Source organism: Myiozetetes cayanensis, unplaced genomic scaffold (assembly GCF_022539395.1).
Source record: "Myiozetetes cayanensis isolate MyiCay16 unplaced genomic scaffold, myiCay2020 scf1, whole genome shotgun sequence".
NCBI lineage: Eukaryota > Metazoa > Chordata > Aves > Passeriformes > Tyrannidae > Myiozetetes > Myiozetetes cayanensis.
In genome coordinates, this window is record NW_026086604.1 from 86,491,040 (window position 1) to 86,508,749 (window position 17,710).

Below are 17,710 nucleotides of genomic sequence, written 5' to 3' on the forward strand. Positions count from 1 at the left end.
AAAAGGAGATTGTATACCCTCACAATAACACCAAGCACTCAGAACAGTTATTTTGTCTCTTGCATTCTCTTACAGAGCAAGCATAGCTGAAAATAAACAGTCTTGTAAATATCTTAAGTGACACTTGAAGAATTGAACTCAGAGGCAACAGGAAAAATCCAAGCGTCTAACCTATAGTACGGAAGTGGGTAGAAAGAAAATGATATCTAATTTTGGGCAATAATCACTATGATCACCTTAGATGCTGACAGTGAGTAAACATTTCTATATTCTGAAATCATGCCCAGCATCCCTATCACATTGTCTTTGGCTTACCTTTTCAGCACAAATTGGTAAATTAACTACATGCCAACAAACCCAGTGGCATGATGGCAGACAAGTACTCCCTCATCCTCAAAGCAAAAACACAACTGTAGCCAGTCATAACAGCCTGAGCTAAAGAAAACCTCAGGAAATCTTATGAAGAAGTGACAATATTGCAGAATAATACCACAAACAAGATAGCTGCTGTTGCTTTACTTCTTGTATCATCTCGTAAGACTACGGCATAAACCTGGTACATATAAATATTTCTGCTGTAGGAAGTAAGAAAAAATATGTTGTTACTATATAATTTCCAGATGAAGGTCTTGACCACACATGCTGTCAAGTGAGAAATGTTATAGGAGAGGTAATTATATGTAGCAGAGGAATTATATTACTTGCACCACTAACAAGAGCAGGGGAAAAAAGGTGGTGCCTATTAGAAGAGGTATTGTTTTCAGCTCTCCCACTGGCAGATAAAGCCTACACATGGTATGGCAAGAGCAGATTGTAGGGGATGAGCAACCACAGCAGTGTCTAATTAGCCCCTCTAGTCAAGGAGCAACTGATCGAATATACCAAGCTCAGGGCTCTAGGCTGGACATCAAGCTTATCTTTATGTCCAGTCCTTCTTCTTCTGCTGTCACCCAGAAGTAGCTTTGGTCACTTTTGGATCCAACCTTTTGGATCAGATGCCCTAGATAATGTTGGTATGCAACTCCTTTCTTAACACGTGGCTTTGTAATAATCTTAATTGGTAATCAGGTTCTTGGAAAATGGTTGTCTGTGAAGAAAGCAAAGTTTCTCTTAGAGCTTAGAGAGAATAACAGATTATCTACTTCCTGCCTAATGCAAGATTTCTTTTTCTTTTCTCTGAAACAGCTGGAGATTACCACCATGGGAGACAAGGAACTGAACTGGATGAATTCTGAATCTAACAGAATCACAATTTCTATTCTCCCTAAAAAGCATGATCAAATGATTAATGATGAGAGTGTACCATTACTGAGACATAAGCTGATCCCAGAAAGTGAGTCAAACCTTAAAGTTCACCAGCACAGATTTTCATATCGATGCCAAAGATCAATTTGGTTAGAAGGCTCCTAAAACATAAGTCAAGGTGAATGACTAAAATCTAGGTAGACAGGATTCTACAGCGGTCATCAGATAAAATCAGTTAAAAATGCAGTTTGTTACAGAAGTCAGCCAGCCAGCTACATGTCCCAACAATGGTACCCCCAAAAATGCAAACCCCAGCTGCATGTAAATAGACAGTTCAGTTATTAGCATGAAGCCTACATGTATTATCATGGTTTGTAGAGGTCTGACAAGAGAAGCCCAAGCAATGTTATCTCAAGGATTCCTTGTGCCCCCCAGGCACTCTCTGTGCCCTCCACTGCCTTTGCGCAGCAGTTGGACCATAAGCCGACTGCAAAGGGAGCTGCCTTTTGTTCTGGTTTCAGAAAACGTGTGAGTGACGACAGCAGTAGGAATAATAAATACAAATGGTATTACGCACACATGCAAACATCCCTGCAGAAAATTCAGCCATAGGGTGAATACCAAAATTTTACTTGTCACTTAGCTATTTATAAAATCAAAGAGACTTAAAAATAGCAAAAAATACTTATCCTTGCCAAAACCATCTCCCAGAGTGGACAGCCCCAGGGGCTGAGATCTGAGAATGATCCAAACAGCAGTGGTACCTACCCAGCGGGGAATTCCCAAAACAGGAAAGATACCCCAGAGCTGACACAAAGCCAATAGATTTGGCTCCCATGCCAGACTTCCTCCAGCTGTCAAGACAAGTGTATCACGGTTAAAAAATCTGCTGTGCTCTGGCTATTTCCTGCTGGAGCTGTGGTGATCTGGGCAGAGACAAGAGAAGCTCAAGGGCTCTGTTGAGTATCCCTGGCCCAAGATCAGAAACATGCACCCAGCCCCATCCTCTCCAGTGGCATCTAGCACTGCATGGCATTGCAGACAAGGTCTTTTATCAGTCCCTATAAGCTTTCTACCACCCTTTCTGCAGTAATGCTTACATGGCATTACTCAACAGTTCGTCTGTTGCTCTGCTGGATGAACCACTCTCCTTGTCACCACTCCCCTCAGAGCCATACCTGTGAAATTGCTTCCAAGGTACAAGAAACATCCTTTTGGGGTCAGCACCCTTCTGGGGATTATAAGCATGCAAATTGAAGCTTAAAACTAGTCCATGCATTACTGAGTATATTACCCCATCTGCAAGTGATGGAGTAAGCCCTCAGGAGGGGTGATTTTATCTGATACAAGAGTGGGCAGAGAGAGATCTGTAAGCTGTCCTGGCACAGTATAGACCCAGGCTTTAAAAGTCCCATATGGTTAAACAGTGAGTTACGGCTGATCTCTACCTTGCCTGTTAACACTCACCATTGCTTTACATCCTTATCATTGTTAAGAGTACAACAGAAGATCACAAAAAGGTAACAGAAGATCGCAAAAAGTTTTCAGAAGTGAACAACATTAGTTTATAACACATCACAGCTCACTCAGCCTCTGTGAAATACAGAAAATTTTGAGGTAGGAAGTATTTTATGGCTTCTTAAAAGCGAATATAAACAGAACTCAAGGATTTGCTACGCCACCCGTAAAAGAAAAATTAATTGGAGGAGCAGAAGCAGAACATTAGCAGGCTATTTTAAAAACCTGCATTGGGTTCTTTTGCACCCAAGTCTATTCAAAAGAGTTCATGTAAACATGTGCATACGTAGCAATACTTAGATGCACATATCTACATATGTGTACAAATATGCAGTAGTGCATTCCTCTACTCTGGCATCCTTTTAATATAACATCATTTTAAAATGCTTCACGAGTTGAGAGACAGATCCAGCCTTACCTTCCTAATTCCCAGCTTCTCTTCACCTTTTGAAACCGAATCCTCCTTGCTGTCTCTATGGTGACAGTGACGTCCACATCCCCCGATGAGATGGCTGCTGGCACGCACATCAGGTGCCAGAGCAAATCCGTCAGCACTGGAAACCTCTCCAGCTCCTCCATGGGACATGATGCTCTTCTCCAGATCTCAGTCTGACAAACAATCTGGTAAAGAAAGCAGTGTTAAGCCACCATCCCATGCCTAAAATAGTGGGAAAATGGGTCTAAATATACTCTGTAAAACCTTTTTTTTATTTTTCTCTTCAATAATAATTACTGCTACTTGGGAAATAAATGTGATAGCACTGCTATCAAAGAGTGTATCTGGATAACCTACACAGAATGAACTAATTAAAGGTAATTTCTCCCAGAGGTTTTGAGAGTGAGAAGATATTTGTGTCATGAAGTAGAAGTAGCTGATAAGCAGCACGATGAAAACCTCCTGCAACGTCCATCCACCTGGCACACGGAACCAGCAGTGACAGAAGGATGTTTCTTGGCTCATCGTTAGTGGAGAGAGGAGCAAGAGGAGAGATTTTTATCAAGTGCTAAGTGAAGAGCAGCAGGTGGGACCTGCAAAGGTGTGCCTTTCAGGCAGCCACAAAAGGTGGCTCCAGTGACTTTCTCTGCTTAGGAAAGAAACAGTGAGTCACTGGGGTTACAAAACGACAACTATTATACACTGTCCTTGTTATATTTTATGATGTATATACCTAGTTGTTGAAACACATCCCCATTGTAACATGCGTTCTTGTAGCAACTTATAAGCACAGTGAAGGATGTTCAGTTCTCACTAGCTCTTTCCCTCTGGGTACCCAAATTGGGGACGATGTGTACCAGGGAAACAGCTTTGACTTTCTACCACAGTCCACCACCAGCACCTGCTAATACTGCACACCCTGTAGATGCTCTAGACCGCCTTTATATTTCATTGACCTTTGTAAGTTTGTAACTCAAGGTATCTGTCACAGTTCTGTGTCACTGCAAACCTCACTCCTCCCTCCTCACAATGCAAGGGAGGAGATAAAGGTGTTTGTGGCAGCAGGTCTTGCCTGAAGGATTGAACTGTGCAAGATATTCTGCTGCAATCAGCTCACTTACAATTCCTCTCTGTTGTAATCAGCTCATTTACAATTAACTCTGATAAAGTCATCCACTCAAACTTTAAGGGTCCTATTTAATCCAGATAAATATTTCAAAAATTAAATAAAGACAGTGACTAGTCCTGTATTTCCCTAAGTTTCCATGTACTTCTTCACAAGTTAGAAAAAAAAAGATACAGTCCATCATCTTAAAGATTTTAATCCCCCAGCACACATTAGGTACAATCCAGAAAAGCAGCAATGGGGAAAAAAGCGATAATAGCAATCATATATTACTGAAACTTGCATTGATGTAATGCACATTGAAAATCTAGTACCAGCGTGAGTTAGTGATGTACCATACCTACTCTGTTGAGATTTTTTTTCTCTGTGCTTTCCTGGTCTTTATTTATCCCCTCTTTTCTAGTCCTTGGACTGTAAATGTTTGGGATTAGGAAATGTTTGTTGCTCTGTGCACTGCCCTTCTCATTCTGGGTTGCTGGACACCACCTGAGACTTCAGATGTTACAACAATATAAAAACAAAGCCATCTGAGAGAAAATGCAAGAAGGTTAAAAATGAGACAGTATTACAGGACTTGGTCACGCATATAATCCCTGAGAAGTGAGAACTGCATCAGTCTGCATAGTTGGTAAGCACAGAGATCATCTTTTTACTCAAAGTTATGGAGTTTCCTATGTATTTTCCTCCTTGTGGGAGCACCAGTTATAGGTGTGTTGCAGAGGTCAATAGGTTTACCTTTAAACAATCACAACAGAAGCACAGAAAGAGCTGTCTCTTCTAATTCATACAGGATTAATTTCAATTTCACACAGATAACAAGATATAAAAAGCATCTCAGTCATATCGCAGGGTGTCTAGGTCATTCGACTAAGAAAGGTTGTATATCCTGACATCAACAGAGTTGCATAGGTGCTTGTTAGTCCCTTTTCATCAGGGACTTACAGTGAGCCCCAGCAATGCAACAGAGTGAAGCAGAGGTGATTTTGGCAAGACCATCAACCAAGGAGTACTGGGAAGACCCAGGAAATCAAAGTATAATTTAAAACATCTCCAGTCTCCAGAGATGTCTAACAGCAGAAGGTGACCACAGGATGCAGCAGCATCAAGGTGACAGCACACAGAGCAACTTCTTAGCAAGAGCAGATTGCACTGAAGGTCAGAGTATCACAGAGCACTACAGATCAGAGATCAGTCTCCAAGGTCTAATCTGTAGTTCACACTAAAGTTTAGCAGGAAAAGTAGCACCAGAAGCGGACCAGGCCTTAAAATAACTAACGTGAAAGGTAAATAGAAGTTTTAAGCAGAACACAACAACTGATACCTGTGCATGGAAACCATAAATAGAAAAGGAAATCTCAAGGGGTTTTATGTTTAGGCTTGTTGAGGCAACAAAATTATCTTTCAAAAGGGTTTTCTTCTTCCCACTCCACACCACACAGAATCCCATCAACTCCCTACAGACAGCATATACTCCCTATGAGCAGCATATACTCCCTTCTCCATCTGCATCCATTTATTATATTTCACAGGTATTTAAAATTATGCTATCTAGACTTCATACATCCAAGGAATATAGATCTTATAACACTAATAATGCCCATGGTTAGGCATCGCATATTTCATACTGCAACCATTTACACCTTCAAAAGTAATATTTTTATTCTGTGGTCACATCTGTGACTGTGTGACTTTTAGGATTTTCTTGTCAAGGAAAAATAAAGTCACCAATTTCCCTTTCCCTCCACCCCCTCTTCCAAAAAACAAACAAACAAACAAAAAACCCAAAACCAAACAAAACCCCAAACAAAACAACAACAACAACAACAACAAAAGTGAGGTGTAGACAAAGGAGGTAGGAAAGGAGGTAGGAATCCTTGTTGCTCTTGGTGCTACTGAGTGAAATCAGGATGAGTTTTTTACAGAAGAAATTCTCTTGCCTTTTTCTGTTTTCATACTTTTAAGTTTCTAATGGTAACTGTTTAATGCATTTCTAATTGGAAATGCACAATAATAGTTAAAATAGTTTTATTAATATAAAAAGGCTATAATTATGTCTTTTGCTTTGTTTGACAAAACTATGATTTTACCAAAACACATGACCAGCCCTCGGGTGGTCTATTCACAGCAGACAATGTATTGTCCTGGGCACACAAGACAGACAAGATGTTATTTAATTGAGCCCTAGACTTCATTTACTTAACTTTTATGGAAACTACCCTTAATAACTCCTAGAGGGCACACCATTATTTCTTCTTTCCTTAACTCAATGTGATTGAAGGTTGATATTATCTTCTTTCTCATACACTCAGTTACATTCATGACTAAAACACTACAGTCCTTTTATAAGGGTTAAAAAACCAGAGGGAGGGAGTTGTATCCTCATTACATCAGACATACAGAAATATACAAAATCCATTGCCAAGTTCTCCAAGAGATTTCTTTCCTGAAGTCCACTTTTAATTCTTAAGTCAGTAAAAGCTTGCTTGCTCTGTTCCTTGGACCCTGAACCCAGATGTGTCATCAAAAGATGACCAACTCCTTTCCTATAACAGGTAAAAAATTCCACCTCTATAATCAGAAATCAGTACTTCATCATTTCTTGATAGCCTTGATATCAGGCATAATATTATGAAGCTAATGAATTATTTTCACCATTCTCAGGGTCAGAAATCTTTGTAAGTGCCCATAAAAAGCTGCTTAGACCAGTCTGACACAAAATCACTTCAAAGCAGTTAACTCTGAAAATATCACTTCCATAACAGGAGTGTCTGTATACTGATGTTGTTGAGCTTATCTATTTGAACAAGTCCTGGTCTGTTTGCTCCATTTCCCTGGACACTCTACCGGTTCCTGGAATCACTCTAAAACTGTTCTCACATCCTCCAGCTGCCCATCATCCTTATGCTTGCAAACTTCTTCTGCAACAGTTGTGTCCTGTACCTGGTCAGGACAATTGCACATCATGTCTCCCTCGAGCAGTAGATGAGTTGGTTGCATCCATCTCATCCAACAGCCATGCTCCCCTGAGCTTGATTCTGCAGAGCCAGGGCACCCAGGGCACCTGTGCTCATCCAACCTGTAGCAACACAAGTCCACTTTGATGTGCTCTCTCCAGCAATGCCTGTGTCTTTCTGTCAGTAAAGTACATTTGTTCACTTTAGCCAGGACTCAGCATGAAAACCAACATGTAACCAATATGGATATTCAGAGACTTAGTGGTTCAAGCCTATGCTCAAATTCTGAATCAATATGATGACATGGATTGTCCACAGCTTCCAGTGTCATGATCACTGTCGCTGTTCACCAGTGGTGTGATATCTGTCAAGTGTGTCTGTATTTCACAGAACAAACTCAGAACAAGCACATGTAACCACACAATTATGCCTGCCCATAAGGACTCAAATGTAACGCATTTCCCATTCCACTATTATTGAAGAAACATTTCATTTTCAGTTGTGTTTTCAGAAGGCTAACAAGGGACTCATGAATACATCAAAGCAAAGTCATATTATTCATTTACAACAAATGTTTCTGATTACACTTCCTCTGGCCATTCACACAACACTTTATTTAAAAGCTGGGAAAAAAAATCCTGAATATTTTTCATTACTACCTCTCATAACCTTAGATCCTGACCTATTTGCACAGCATAGTTTACAGAACGTCCACAGGACGTGAAATGAAGCCCAGGTACCAGCTCTCTGCAAACCTGAAGTCTACCAGAAAACTGTCTTCCAGCTGAGATGGAGCCATCTCCAGCAAATGCAATCAGCTATGAAAACAGTGGGAAGTACACTGTTGTACATGCATTGAATATATGTTCCCTTAAGGGCCTTACACAAACTGCACCTTTGGTTGATTTCTGAATGGAGTCTCCAGGTGGTTAAAGCACTGATATTGCATTATTTATGGTGATTGAAATGCATCTAAGTAGTGCCTAGCAATAGAATTTGCACAAAGACACTTGATGGAAAAAATACAGGGTGGGGGGAGAAGGTTGTTTACAAAACAAGTTACAGTAATAAAGCTGCTAGGCTGAGCCAAGAGACCTCTTAGTAAATCATTTATTCCACAGTTTGACAATATTTACAAAGGTTTTTACATGAATTATTTACTCAAGCTTTTATAACTTGTAACGTACTGTACACAAAACAGCAAAAACACATTGCAGCTACAAACCTGGGAACATACAGTTATGCAATGACAGATGGTGGAAAGGGCTCTGACAAAGGGAAGTTTACAACTAACACAAGCAACAGCCTTTTCTCTCCGTCATCAATAAAGGGCTGAGTACTAGCAGGAAAATGCGATTCAAGGAAACAAGACATTTTTCTCAAAAGCTACATTCTTTGTGATTGCTGGATTTGGTTATTTTAAAATGAGCCTTTTGTTTTGAGTGACTAATTCTAAGAATTACCATTTCAGTGAGTTACCACCAACCAATGAAAGGCCATATAGCACAAAAGCCAGAGTTTAGTTGAAGGAAATCCCGAATTTCTGCTGCTTACCCTATTAGCTTTAGGTCAATTCAAGTGATATTGTATATGTATCTAACATGTCTGCCCAGAGACACCATATGTATTAGTGCCTATGCCAAGAACTTTCGTGCTCAGTACTCTGGAAGAGACATTCATTTCCCAAAACATTTATAAGTGAGCTAAAAGAAGGAGGGTAGAAGACCATGTGTGAAAGTTTCCAGACCTTATATGGCAGCTGGAGAACAGAGACAAGCACAATACCTGAGGTACAGCAAAGACCACTTAGCATAGGTTCTTGGAGCTCATCCACCCCCATCTCTTGCTGCTCAGCATCAGTGAACGAAACAATGGCCATCAACTTCAGTCACTTTTCACACTATGAAAAAGTACGTTTATATTAGATATTAGGAAGAAACTCTTTACTATGAGGGGTTGAGGCACTGGAACAGGTTTCCCAGAGCAGCTGTGGATTCCGCATTCCTGGAAATGTTCAAGTCCATGTTGGGTGGGGCTTTGAGCAACCTGGTCTAGCAGAAAGTGTCCCTGCCCATGGCAGGGAGGTTGAAACTCAGTGATCTTTGAGGTCCCTCTGAAAACCAACCACTCTGTGATTCCATGACTATTCAGCCTGGTCTCCCAACAAAAAATTAACAATAAGGGACCCCTCCTCTCACTAAGTGAGGCACAGCATTTACTGGTACCATCACAGCACATTCAGTCTGTCTTCCTCAACTTTCAGCCTCATGCAACATACCACCATCTTCATGCTACTCCCTGATGGAAAGTAAAGGGTGTCCCCATACTTGGTCTCATGGCATGGGAAGTTGTAGAGCTATAACAAAAAACTGTCCCCAGAGAAAACTTTGAAGCCTGTAGGGACAGAACATCATCCTACATCCTCTTCCCATCTGTCATTCAGGTCAGAATCTGACATACAAGGAATCTTTTCCTTCTTGTTGACTTGAGAACTAACAGATGTTTAAGATGAGATGCAGGCCATGAAGAAAAGCTCTGTACAGCTGGGATTAGCAAGATCACAGCATGAAGTGTAAAAGCCAGGACTTTACCAGACTCAAAGGCAGTCTTTCTCCATGAAGACAGTACAGATAAAGCTACATCTATTAAGACTAAGGAACCAGGGAGTTGACTGTGCCCAGAATTCTGTAAAGCCTGAAAGAGGAGCTCAAAAGGAGAAAGTAGAAGTGTCGTGCATCCAGTATCCTGATATCTCAATGTCCTCTACAGCAAGAAAGAAAAGGACAAAAAAATATTTTTTTATCTCACTTTCAGCCTTTTCCCAAAGAAAAAGCAACTTAGGACTTTTTTTTTCATCTTTTGTCCAAATTAGCGGTGCCAAACTTATGGCCTGATCTAATGAGCTAAGGTTTCAAAGCATATAACAGAATACACCAGGGCATTCCAATATCAAGCAAAACCAACGGATACAGGTGGAAGAGTAAGATGATAGAAAACACCAAACTACAGTTATAACTGTAGTAGAAATGCAAAGGACTCTTTGTTTAGATGAATTACAGAACCAATCTGGACATAGCACAGCCTGTGCCATAGACTATATAGCAGAAGTTGTGATTAGGCAGTCTGCCAAACTTATTGCCAATTACTACAGAGCCACTGACTCCTTCTGCACTGTCAGATCAACCTTTGATGCACAGCTAGGATAGTAAGCATAAGCACAGATATAGGTACAATAAAACTAGAAAAAATATGTAAGAAGGAAGAAAGAAGATCAAAGATATTGAGTAGTTTCTATCTAAGAAACAACTACATAGTTTGAAATTCATTGTATGCAATGCAGATCTGAGGGAGTGCCTGAGAGATTTATAAAACAGAGAGATTTGAAGAAAACAGTATTGCTCATGGTTTCCTGTAGTGCAAGAACTACTGGTCACCCAATTAAATTAACAGGTAGCGGGTCTGAAATAAAGAAGAGTAATTCCTGCACACTGAGTAGTTAATGTATTCCTGTCACAAGATATTTTGGATGATACAAGTTTGCAAAGGCTTAAAACCAGGCAGAATCCTTCCTGGAAGAGAAGCCCTGCAAAGCTTTTGAACACACTCTTGCTCAGAAAGTCCCTTAGTTTGGAAAAACACATCAAGGGAAAACTTTGAAGATACTAGTCACTATTAGTAATTTTGCACAATAAGAAAACAAGGAGCAGTGATGATTTTCTTGAATGTTCACTTCAGTCTTTAGTACTTTTCAAAGTGAAGATGAAATGAGTAGGAGGAGCTGTATGATCCATACAAGTCCAGATCAAAGAAGGGGAGAGACCACACTTCTCCAAGCTGGCCACCTAAATCAGGAAAACTAACATGATTTCCAGAACCATGGCTAGGTTTGGAGAAAGACTATAGAATCATAGAATCAACCAGGTTGGAAAGAATCTCTGAGACCATCAAGTCCAACCCTTGATCCACTACCACTGTGGTTACTAGACCATGGCACTAAGTGCCACATCCAGTCTCTTCTTAAATACCTCCAGGGACAGAGAATTCCCCACTTCCCCAGGCAACCCATTCCAATGCCTGATTACCCTCTCTGTAAGGAATTTCTTCCTAGTATCTAACCTAAACCTTCCCTGGTTGAGCTTGAGACTATGCCCTCTTGTGCTTTAGCTGGTTGCCTGGGAGAAGAGACCAACCCCCACCTGGCTACAACCTCCTCTCAGGGAGTTGTAGAGAGTGATTAGGTCTCCCTTGAGCCTCCTCTTCTCCAGACTAAACAACCCCATCTCCCTCAGCCTCTCCTCATAGGACCTGTGCTCTAAAGATATTTAAATGCATTGTAACTAGAGCAGATAAGAAAAAGACAAATTGCACAAGATAACAGCCACTAGATCCCCATTTTTGTAACAGGACAGGCTTCACTGAGAGACTGTCAGGTAAATGACAGAACTCTCCAGTCACTAGTTAAAGTTCCCAAGCTTTACTTAATTTTCCTTCAGGTCTTAGCATGCTGTAGGTCTAATAGCAGTGGATTTTTTTTTTTATTTTATTTTTTTCCCTCCTTTTTTGATATTCCAATTAGATTTTCCTCCTGCTAGTTTCTGAGGATCATTCCCTGGAGGCACATATCCATCCTCGCCCTTATTAACATCTTTTGAAATATTGCCACTATTGTCAGAAGCTATACTATTGACTGAACTGCTCCAGAGTCCATTCATGATATCTGGTGGACATGGACCCCTCAGAGGAGTTATTCCTGAGTACTGCTCATCTATATGATGGAGAGAGATATTACTGTGATTTGTGTCTAATCAAAGCATGCAAAGTATCACCATCACAAGACAGTAGAAGGACCTGAAACTTTATATTGCTTTCAGTGGAAGCTGCAGATGGTCACCACTGCCTTCTCCTGAGTGACGTAAGTCAGTCAGGTAGATTTACACATCATATGCCAATGAGTTAAGCAACACCAGAGTTCTCCAAATACTTCTTCAGCCTGAAGATATCAAAACAAACTTCAGATCACTGCTTTTTAGTATTTGAGTGCTTCAGAAAATTGAGGGTATCTGTGAAAGTAGGGTATTTTCAGGGTAAGTTTTAAAGTAGTGGGTGTATGAGAAGCATGATACAAGTTAACTAATATCAAACCAACTGGTGTCAAAAATCTCCTAATCTGAAACTGCATTTGCACAAAATGAAATTCTTACCCAGTGACTGCCACAGGCTGTAAACCACAGTCAGAGATCCAATAAGATATCCTCTTTTTTTCCTATAAGTAAACATCTCTTCATGTATTTATTTCGGATAAAACCCTTAATAGTACCATCTAACACTCCCACAAGTTGGTTTCAAGGCTTACTATTATAAATGACCTACTACTACAAATGCAGGGCCAAAGTCCCTGTTTTGGCAGGAGTACCCAGGTACTTCTATGGTCAAATAATTACTTATTACAAGGACTGTTCCTAGGACCACACAGGATCAAATTAAATAACAGTTTGCAGTAACAGGCTATTCTTAATTGATCTAGAGTGGGAGTTGGTAAACTGCATTTCTGATTGTTTATATTTTAGAGATAATTCATTTAAGAAACCAGAATTAAGTGTTGTACCCCACAAAAAGTCTTCTTTAACCCAAAATGGACTGCAAGCATGTGTTAATCTCAGTGCAGTCAGAAGAAAAGGAATTTGCCAAGAGATTTCAATCCTGTAAATAATGGTTTCATTAAGAACCATACATGACTCCGCAGGGAACTCTAAATATTAAGATTGGTAATAAAATCATTAGTTGTTCCAAGCTATTCAGCATATCATGGAGCCCTAAAAAGTTAATTGCAGTTAGTTAAGAGACAGCTACAGACGGACCAAACATTAGCTGGTTCATTTAAAACTGGGTTGAAAACATCACACTGTGGGAGAACAATCCTCAACAACAGGGCAGTACAGAAATGAGGCTTTTTGTTCCCTAACTTCTAGTCACAGGCATAAAACTTTTCGTGGGATTTAAGAGTTAAGTCTCTGCATAACAATTACTCATAAAACCCTTACAAGAGCACTGTAATTATTAAGAGTAGAGCAAATGGTTTGGCCTCCAGATTTCAAAACCTCCAAATTTCCTAGAAAATAGTCCAGATAACTTGAAAGTTTAAAGCAATCACTCTCTTCTACTAATGAGCCTGAGATAAGATTTTATTCATATATGCATGTGTTGTATATATATATGTGTGTGTATGTATGTTTGCATATATATAAGTGGTCAATCAAAATTGTCTAGATCCCAGAACTTCCAGACACCTTGACTACTATCCAAAGCATTACCATAGCATATCTTCAGATCCACACAGGTTTCTAAATCACTCACTAAATTTTGCCCTTAACAGCAAAACCATCCTGGTTGTGGCATCTGGCTGCAGAGGCACACGTGGGTCTGCATACGCCGCAGCACTTTCATCAAGGCACAAGTAGTTGTTCGGTACCAGGCACGGGAGTGATACTCTTTCCAGCCTGACTCTACCTCCTGCTCCAGGAGGACCAGGCACTGCACCAGCAGGCTGGGATCACAGCAGCCATTCCCTGACAAGCCTCACATGTCATGGGGTGGGTGGGCAGCAAGCCAGCACAGCTGCTGCCCTGTGTCTTGCCACCCCTGGGCACCTCAGGTCCTCATGACACCTGCCACCCACTGTTACCACTTACCTCACTGCCAGCAGGGACAGGCACCCACCAGCACAGGAGCTGGCTTGTCACAGCCCCGTGGGGCTTGGTGGATGAGAGCAAGGAGTGCTACTGAGATCCTGCAAACACCAGGGTAACTAGAACTAGCTGGGACACAGATGTTATCTTGTAGCAGTTCAGGTTCACACCAAATGAGCCAGAGATTTTGTGGCTGGTAAATGAGGGAGGGCAAGAAGGTCACCTGGTAGGCTTTCCTCACCTGGTTGGAAGAATTCTGCATTTAAAAGAAAAAGAAAAAAACAAACACACAAAGAAACAAACAAAAGCCACCACACTGCTCCTATTGAGCAGCTCATGGACATTCCCTTCCACAAAACCACGAGAAGGGATTTTTCCTATTTCTGTGTAGAACAAAACCATGTTCAGACCCTGAAAGCTATAGTGGCTGTTCTGCCCCTCGGACAAGCACTTACTCCTGCTACAATATTCTTTCAAATACTGTAAGAAACCAGTGAGGCAGCATTAGTCCCAGAGCAAAAACACACTATCAATGTTTTATGCTCCTGAACTTTTCTGTAGTTTTTAATATTTCTGACAGTTTAATAAGACAAGTAAATAACACATTTTATCTGCAGACGTTTTTCACACTTTTATGAATAGCTTCTTTTGTAGGAGCACATTGAGTGTCTCAAGGTACAAGAGGCAAAACAGGGCTCCTTTACTTTCACATCTGCTTTCTTCAAGGCTTCTGAATTTTCCTCATAAAAAATCATAATTTTTTAATTTGATCTTCACAAAGCAAAATATTGATACAACTTCTACTTAAATCAGTGAAAAAACAAATGACAATGACAAAAAAATTTGTATTTTAGACACTAATATTTTATCTATTTAACAAAAAATGCTTGTTAAAACTCCAGTCCCAGAATTATACAGAAGGTTTATGTCACCTCTGCTAAACCACATTATCTGAAAATCCTGGTCCAAAAAAACAGATAACATTTTCATTTCTACTTTTGCATACATCCATGTATTAATGTATCCATTCTAACAACTAGGCTATAAGAAAATCTTCCCTGCTATTCTGCTAACAAGCTTCAGAAGTGTAGTGATGTTGCTGCTAAATTAAGTATACTTTGGGCTAATTTTATGTTTTTATCACAATACTGGAGAAGTATTAGGAAGCTATTATTTTGTCAGCTTTCTCATTTAGCAAAGCAGCTTCAATTTATTAACAGTGTGGAGTGTGAATGAATCAATATGTTTCATTGGGCAATGTGTCATTTGTTAATCGGATATTGATGAGATTATTGACGCGCAGCTAATTAATCTCAAACCCTGTGCTAGCCTTCATATGTTTCCTTAATTATGTTCTTCATCTTAGTCTTCCAACTTTGGCATGCAGACGCCAGCTTGTAGACAGTGAGTGAAGTAAGCTGTCAGAGTGTTTTTTCACACATTTACAATCCCTTGGCAGCAAAATTATTTTCCTACTTGTAAATAGGTATCAAACAAATATTTAATAATATTTGCCAGAAGACTGATATTGATTTGGCAGTGAGTCACTCCAAATAAGCTTAGCACGAAATCTTGCATCAGAAGAAGGGTACTTAAATAGATATATCTAACAAGCATTAAATAATTATGAAACTATAAACCTGTAATCATTAGGAAGTACTAAAATTACTTCTCTGCAGTCATTATCATTGGACTGCTGGCTAAAGAGACATTCTATACCAGAATTTAGTTTTACTCCTTCCTGCTGCAAGATGACAAATATTTTTTGCACATTTTTTTCTTTTACCAGATGGCCAAGTTTAGCAAAAGGAAAAGTGCCTTTTTCATGAGATATAAAAGACAGGAATAATTTCACAGGGTGTGACAGGGGTCACACCCCCTAATTTCATGGGGTGCCAACAGAGGTCTGGCTAAGGAGGGGGGCAGGGTGGGTTAGTTAATTTTTGAGCATCCCCTTCTGGCTGTGGGCACAACCCTGCAGTGGGACGTGAAGACTTGCCAAGAGCTGTTTTGCCCATTTCAGCTGGAGTCAGCTGAGGACACCAGCATCCCAGGCGCCACGGACAAAGAGAGCTGCAACAACACAGCTCAGTGGGGTAGCACCCAGCTGGAAACCCTTTGTGCTACCTACTCTGGCACAATAGCTTTAATGGAGATACAATTTGCATCAAGCTTATTATTTTCGTATTTTTAACCCGCAAAAGCACACACAGAGGGACTAGGAAGTAAAGTAAATCCCAGTAAGGCCTCTGCTTAGCAAAACACAATGAATCTATTCTACCCAGAAAAAGTTCCTCTCCAAAGGGCAGAAATGAAGACGCTGAATACATTTTGATTTCTGAAAAACATCATTTAATGTGTCTACTTCACCTCTACAATAGCTCCAGAACAATATTATTTTTTGTTAAACAAGGAATCTGGAGGACTCTAGAGTAAAACTATCAGTTGTCAGAGGCAAACAAATGAGAGGGCAAAGGCAGTTTTTATTCCCCTCCTCTATTTCATGCCTAGCTTGATTTTTGAGAAAGAAGAAGGAAAGAGATTTCACAGGTGGAGACAAGGTGGACTGGTGCTCCTAGTACTATTTAAAAACTTCAGGGTGACTGCCTAGTATGTTCTTCTCACACAGGACTAACCTTATCACCAGGTTTAGATTCAAGCAAGAAATTCCCTTAGGTTCATTTAACAATGACTGGGGAGGGTGGTAATTTTTGTCCCTGCCGGTAACCACCAGGATAACCTCCCTTTAAATATCCACTGCTACTGCAGGGATCTAGGACACTGATGAGAAGACCTACATTACAGGGCATCTTCCTGGTCTTTAGAGCTTTCAAGATAGGTATGGCACAGCCTCTCAGTACTCCATAACTACAGGCACTCGGGAACGGCATTTTTGTCTGGATTAGCTGTGCACTGTCTGTGATTACTAAGGTCTCATCTGATAACTCAGAATGCTGTTTCTAGTCCCCTTCCAGGTAATCCTAAATTTTAGGCTTAGGCTATTTGCATGAGAGCCACAAGGAGGTTAAGAGAGCAGCGCATCTGGTACCCTGGGCCGCGATTTGGGGTAGAAAGGGAAGGTGAAGCTAACTAACAGACAACGAAGAAACAGTGAGTTGTTTTCAAAGTCAGTTCAAAATTGGGCCTTCCAAGTAGGAAAGATAATTTGAAATAAACTGTGAGGTGAAAGGGGGCTTTAAAGAACCATGGAGATATTTCAGTACGTCTCCAAAAGTTCAGACACCAGAATTGTAAATGGTCCTTAGCTTTGAAAACAAAATCCTTCCAGTAAAATGTGATGCCACTGGGGGAATCCATGTTACCTGTGCATGTCTCGTGTGTGAGAATAAGATTCCTATGTTTCAGCTAGCAATGTTTCATCTTATTTTAGAAAAGCAGCCTTTAACAACGCTGTCACAGAGCTCCTAGTTTATATGTATTGAAAAAAAGCCAAGAATATACACACAGAGACTGCACAGCTCACTGTGTCTTGCAAGCTTAATCAAATACACTTGAATATATCTCTTATCTCACAGTACAAGGGTTCCTCCCCCCTAAAAAAGGAAATCAATGTCAATTTTATTCCATATTTATAGAGATCTTTCTAAAGGGAATCAATGGGCTTCTAAATTTTAGATAACCAGCACTGACTTTGTTGGTAACCTTCAGCATTACACCAGTATTCACAGTTGTTCAGTTCACTTTTTTCAAAATGTTGACCAACAGGTTTGCATTGTGACTTATT

General features: G+C 40.3%; 1 protein-coding gene across 1 annotated transcript in view; it reads right to left on the reverse strand.

The window, feature by feature from the left end:
* LOC126637487 (uncharacterized) overlaps window positions 1-3,258 on the reverse strand; it is a 124,221-nt gene extending 120,963 nt beyond the window's left edge. Inside the window, exon 1 of the mRNA XM_050311052.1 lies at window positions 3,182-3,258. The gene's annotated coding sequence lies outside the window, so the exon portion shown is untranslated. The remainder of the gene's footprint in view (window positions 1-3,181) is intronic.
* Window positions 3,259-17,710: the final 14,452 nt, after the last annotated feature.